The sequence below is a fragment of the Scomber scombrus genome, chromosome 18, assembly GCF_963691925.1.
Source record: "Scomber scombrus chromosome 18, fScoSco1.1, whole genome shotgun sequence".
In the NCBI taxonomy this organism is placed as follows: domain Eukaryota; kingdom Metazoa; phylum Chordata; class Actinopteri; order Scombriformes; family Scombridae; genus Scomber; species Scomber scombrus.
The window spans coordinates 5,758,186-5,764,278 of NC_084987.1; positions in this window are offsets into that span (position 1 = coordinate 5,758,186).

Genomic DNA, 6,093 nt, shown 5'->3' on the forward strand with positions numbered 1-6,093 from the left:
TTTGAATTTAATTTAACTGAGCTAAAAAGCTGCGTGGAGCTGCAGAGTTGTTCAGAGCATCAACAACTCTATTAACAACATTTTCATATTTTTAAAATATCAGTATAATAAGTTCGAAGATGCTATAAAATTAGCACAGAAATACATTTACCTGCTACTTCTGGAAATTAAAGAGGTATGTTTGGGTAACTTTTAACAGCTAAACTTATGTACGACAAAAAATGTGACTGTACTGACTTAATATTTCATTTTAAAAATGTATTAATAGACGCACTGTATAGTAAAATCCTTTTATGTTTAGTTTTGTTTCTTAAAAGTTAATCTTCTTATTCTGAATGATGCCAAATGCTCCTGCACTCACTCAACGCAGTGCATACTTAATTGCAAGAAGCCCCAGAGTCAGTGATCTCCTGGGAATACATTGATGATTTTGGTGTCTAAAAACTGACCAGTGGGTCACGCATTTCAAAACTTAATTAAATATTTCAAAGCAAAACACTGTTTACTGTAATTAGTAATAAGAGTGAGATAATTATGAACTTGTTTGTGTCAAGTGTTGAAAACAAATATATTCAAGGAACACTTTGAGAGTTAAGGAGACTCGGTACGGGCATTTTGCTTGTTTGTTATGGTATATTTTTTTTAAAGTGTAACAAAATCGACAAATATAAGAAAAATATCCTGCTAAGGTCAAATTCCTGAAAAGTCTCTTGGCTGAAAGAACCTTTGGATTTACAGTAGCTTCACATTTTGTTATATAGATATATTGTACTGAAGAAACAAATCCAATTTAAAGCATTTAATCAGATTAAATAATGTCATAAAGTCATGGTGTTTTACCTTTATTGAATTTGACTCTCGAGGTTCTGGGCCATGTTGAATTAGCAAGCTGGAGCGGAGTCACTCTACATGTAGAATTCTCCTTGCAAACAGAGTTGGCCGAGAAAGGCGGAGTTATGCCTGCAGTGCATGCATAACCTTTAGCTTGTTATTTTCCTAATGTTTCCAAGACTAGAAACAGGAGCCTGCAGACAACTGGCTTTTTTTTCTCTTTCTTCACCGCAAATTGGTAATAGAGTTAAGCTCGTAGTCATCTGGATCCAACAGGAATCGCTGGAACGTCTCCGCGGTCTCTGCAGCACACCGGCATGGATTTGTGGAGACTCTTTCAAAGCTCTCCAACATCACCTGAAAAACAATAATAATCAATAAATCAATAAGGTGCATGAAGGCAATTGCATCAGTGACTAACAACAACAAGGATACCAAGGGACTTACACCCACACAGATGTTTGTTGGACTAAAAAATCACATAAAACAACATCAGAGTGGAGGTATATTTAGTCTGACTGCCTTTTGTGTGTGCTCCTTGTCCTTTCATCCAGGAGAAACTAGACTTCTTTATCATACTGTCTTTATTTTTGAACTCATTCTGTCTAAATAAAAGCAGGTCAATGCCCAAACTCCAGTTTCTCACAGTCTGTGGGTCTCCAGGGACTCTGACTGAGGAGAATGTATGCAAAGTTGTGTCTAATAATAAAGACGTGTTGCAGAATGCTAGTATTGAACATGTCTTGCCAAAAAGCTCGTACGGGCCGTGGTTTGATTGCAGAATAAATCACTGCCAAAACAATGTTCATGGTGAGAGGTCAGCTCACTTTTCCTCCGAGCTGTTTTGTCCTTGTAAAGCAGTGGACCTATTTCTCAAGCAAGGTGCCTGGTTGGACAGAGGACGGACTATTGATCATTAGATGTATGTTGTTCAGTGAAATGTCAACGTCAGTCTTTGTGCATTGAGTGGCACCTCCCTAGCAAAGTGCTCCTTATGTGTCCATCTGTCTCTCAGTCATCAATCAATCACCACATTAGGCAAAGACATATTTCACTCCGAACAAGATCCAAAACAAGAAACGCTTCCAGTCCCTTTTAGTTTGTTCCCCCTCTAAGACAGAAACATACTTTCCTTCTCTTGTTTTCACTCCGTCTCCGTCTCTTTTGAAAAGCTGATTGTCACATTAAGACGGTCTGTCAGTCTAGAGGAGACTCAGCAAAAGCAGAGTCTATTTATCTGTCCATCTCAGCTTAGCCAATTGCAGAAATGAATCCGAAATTAGCGAATCAAAACGACATCCAGGCCCAACATCCCACACCAGCCCTCATCTTGGCCCCCTCCACTCTCTCCCATTAAGATAGTAAATCTGTCTGAGTGACTTTAAAACCAAGGATATCTCATTCTGAGGAATGGCTATCTGGCACAAGACTGGCCGCCTCAAATGCCAATGAGAGCATCAGGAAAGAGGGAGAGGCAAAGAAGAAATGGAGGAGACAGACAGACAGAAAGAAAGAGAGAATGATTGTGTACGTGTGGCAAGAGACAGAGGAAGAACGAGAGAAAGAGAGAGAGAGAGAGAGAGAGAGAGAGAGAGAGGGATGAGAGGGATGCTGACATTAAATTGGAGGTGAGACAGATAAAGACGGAGGGGGAAAAAAAAATTGGAGCAGAGAAGGGCAGAAAAAATAAACATAGGAAGCTGGCGACGAGGGTGACACAGCAACAATGGTAATCAACGGTTTGGGGAAGCAATTTACTACGAGCAAAATATTTATAGAAGCTTGTTATTCACAGATAAATATGCCTTTAGAAATATGTTGACGAATCATTTCACTCGGATAGCGCCACGCCGACAAACGCACATTCGTAGAGTATAGAGCAACACTAAACCTCCCACAGACGCTCCATTGACTGCTGTTCTGCCTGGGATCAATACTCTCAGGGAACAAATACGCCACAACACAGACCAGTCGACCAGTAAGGTCACTGTCTGATTGGACAGAGGAGACAGGATGGCATGCAAGGTCACAGTCTAATCACACTATGGAGAAAGGAGAATCAGTGTACGAGGGGGGGGTCCTGTTCAATCACAGAGCACAAACCAAAAAAAAAGGAAACTGGAGGAGATCGGTGTCCAATTATGGAAGATACGGGCCAATCAGATTATGAGCTAAATCTCTGGGGGGTGAAAGGGCCAGTTGCACCAAAAGGCAAGAACCAGACAATCAGTAATTCAGATTCAATGGTAGATTAGATTAGCTGAGGTGGCAAAGTGGCAAACAGGCTGCAAGTTCAACCCTGCACAGGTGTCAACAAGTCCTGCAAATAAAAGACCCAATATGTCGTTTTAACCAAGTGCGCTCCAGAGTGACACAAAAGGAGCATTTTCTAATCTTGTTAGTGTTTTCCAGAGCTGTTACAAAGCACGGTTAAAAAATAATTATGATTCATGATGTGACAATGCTGTGGTTAGGCTCTGGTTAGACACAAAAACCACTTGGTTAAGTTAAGGGGAAAGATTGTGGTTTGGGTTAAAATGATCACTATGTTGAGGTAAGAGAAGCATGTGGTGTGGGTTACAGTTACTGTGTCCTTAAAGAGGACTTATCATGCACATTTCCAGGTCTATTTTTAGTCTGGGGCTCTGCTTGAATATCTTTAGCATGGTCTACAGTTAAACAAATTCCTGATTTATCTTATACTAGCTCTTTATGCTCCCTCAGTTCAGCCTCTTTCTGAAACCGGTCGTTTTAGCTCCTGTTTCTTTAAGGAGGAGCCACTTTCTTCTGATTGGCCAGCTCTCGGGAACTACCCCTCAGGAGACTTCTGCCGACTCACTCGTTACTTTTTCTTGTTCTTTACTCAAAAACATCCGTACATTTTCGGGCTGAGATCTCATCTAAAATATATGAGTATAAAACGCAAACAGCTCATGAGAAAAACCTTAGTAACAGCAACCAAAGCTACAGAATGGACGGATGTTTATGGGCATGTACATCGAGCTGATGTCAGCCCTGGATTAGAGTTGCAGGGAACATTTCTACATACGTTCACATCAGGTTTTTGAACTTCAAACATGTTAAACATAGATATCTGACATCATTACAGTACATGAATAACAGGAAACCAAAAAAAGGCCTAATATGTCTCCTTTAAAATGAAGCGACCTTCGTCGTCATGGCTACAATAACCGGATTATGGTTAGGAGGCAATCATAGTTACGGTTTTTAAATAATCTGTCCAAGCTCATGGGTGGAAATATGACACTTGAACTTAAAGCTTCTCCTTCAGTTCATTAAACCCCTGCAGTATCTGAAGGCAGCAGCAGGGCTGATATGTTGATAAATCCGAAGCCTTTGTGAAGTGCGACGCCAGAGCGCAGCGCCATCACGCACGACTGTTCACTGTGTTTACCTCCATTATGTCACCCGTTGACGCCAGGCCGCTACAGTATAACCACACTCACATCTACACACATCAGACTTGTCGGTTATAACTTGATATTCTGACAGTTTTAGACGTGGCCTCTTTTCCAACTTTCTTTTTGGCAAAAGTCGCTTCTCATGTTTTACTCTTGAGACACATCGCTAAACTATGTGATCATTTATGGGGTGAGATACACTATATTACAGTTATGACTGAAACAGGGTCGGTCTGATCATGACAGTTACGTCATCCAAAGCTAGACTTCACCCTTAACTTCAAAAGTCATTCTGGCGCCGCTGGACATTACAACCTATTGCGATGTTTTTCTTGAGAGGGCAGTCTCCAGGTGTCCTTGAGCAACACTCTGATCCCCTGTTAATCACTGGGATAAGAGCACCAACTAAACGCCTCATTTTTAATGGCTCAGTCCAGCCGTTATATCCTCAATCTAGCTCATAGGCGATAAAGCAGATGAGGCGTTCGTGTTTGTATCCCCTTATAATGAAGGGATCATTCTCGTATTTGCACAAGAGGAAGAACAGATTTGGATCCACCCTCAGGTGCACAGAGCTGGGAGAAAAACTCCAACACAAATTAGACTAAGTAAGTATACGAAAAGTGAAGGAATAAAAACAACTCGACACAGATAGCTCTCCTATTTCTCACTGCTGGGGCATACACCAATAAATATTTATCCAATATTGACTGCATTCCTTCACTGTTTTTTTGAGTAGTTGTATTGGATTTCTTATTTTTTTGGCTGAGCCCTCCTCATGCAAGACTTCCAGTGGTTTTCTCCCCCGCTCAGAAATAATACAAACAAACATAAAAATCCCCCAGGAAGGGGCGAATGTGAATTTGATAAAGACCCAGGGGGCAGCTTTTTCAGTAACAAGGATCATGTTAGAAAGTGCGACAGAAATGTGAAATCTGTATGTGGAATCTGTCTCTGAGGGATGAATCACACACCTCAGCTGGGTTTGGGAATTACACTGATAAGGCATTTGAAACGCTGCTGTCTGCTGAATAAGAAGTAGAAGAAGCAGCTCAGATGCTTACCACAAACCTGTGATCTATTGCAACCTCGTATCATCATTGAGCATTTCATTTTCTATTCAAAATTACATATCTCTCTCTTGAGCATTGGAATAATCCGAGAATATGTTAACCCCACTACTAATTTTACTTTTTTTCATTCAGTCCAAAGACAACTGAATCAATATAAGTTGATAGCGATGGAACCAGAAGTTGCCATTTTCCTTGAGGTTTTTCAGAATTCAATTTTAATGTTCAGCTTACAATAAGACAGGTTTAAGAAGATACTCTTATTTAGTTTTCATAAAAACCTCTTTCAGTCTCCTTCTATTCAACTCCTCTCTATATGTATTAAGCTCGGGCTAATAGGAATTAATTTGTTGCAAATAAAAAAAAAAAATCTATTTTTATGGGGAGAAAATGAGCACCTCATAATTGCACAATTTAACTGAGAAAAGTCAGACCCATTTTTGTGTGGAACATAATGCTGCTGTAGACAAAGGAGACTAATCCATTGGATATACCTAATAGGATGTTTCAGTCGGATCTCATGAAACCTGCTTTCATGTCCTCCTATCTGCTGCCATGCTCTTTCTTTTATTTTCATCTGTACCTGGAAGTCATCTTTAATTGAACCCTCATCCTTGTCCTGAATGCTTTTGTTGTTGTTTTTGTTAAGTCTGTACATTGCTCGTGTTTAAGCGAATTTCCTCCTTCCACGTCTGTTCCTTTTTGGCAATTTGAATAGTGTTTCCTTTAAAAATAAAAAAAAAAGAAAGAAAAAAAAGGTGTCATCTCCA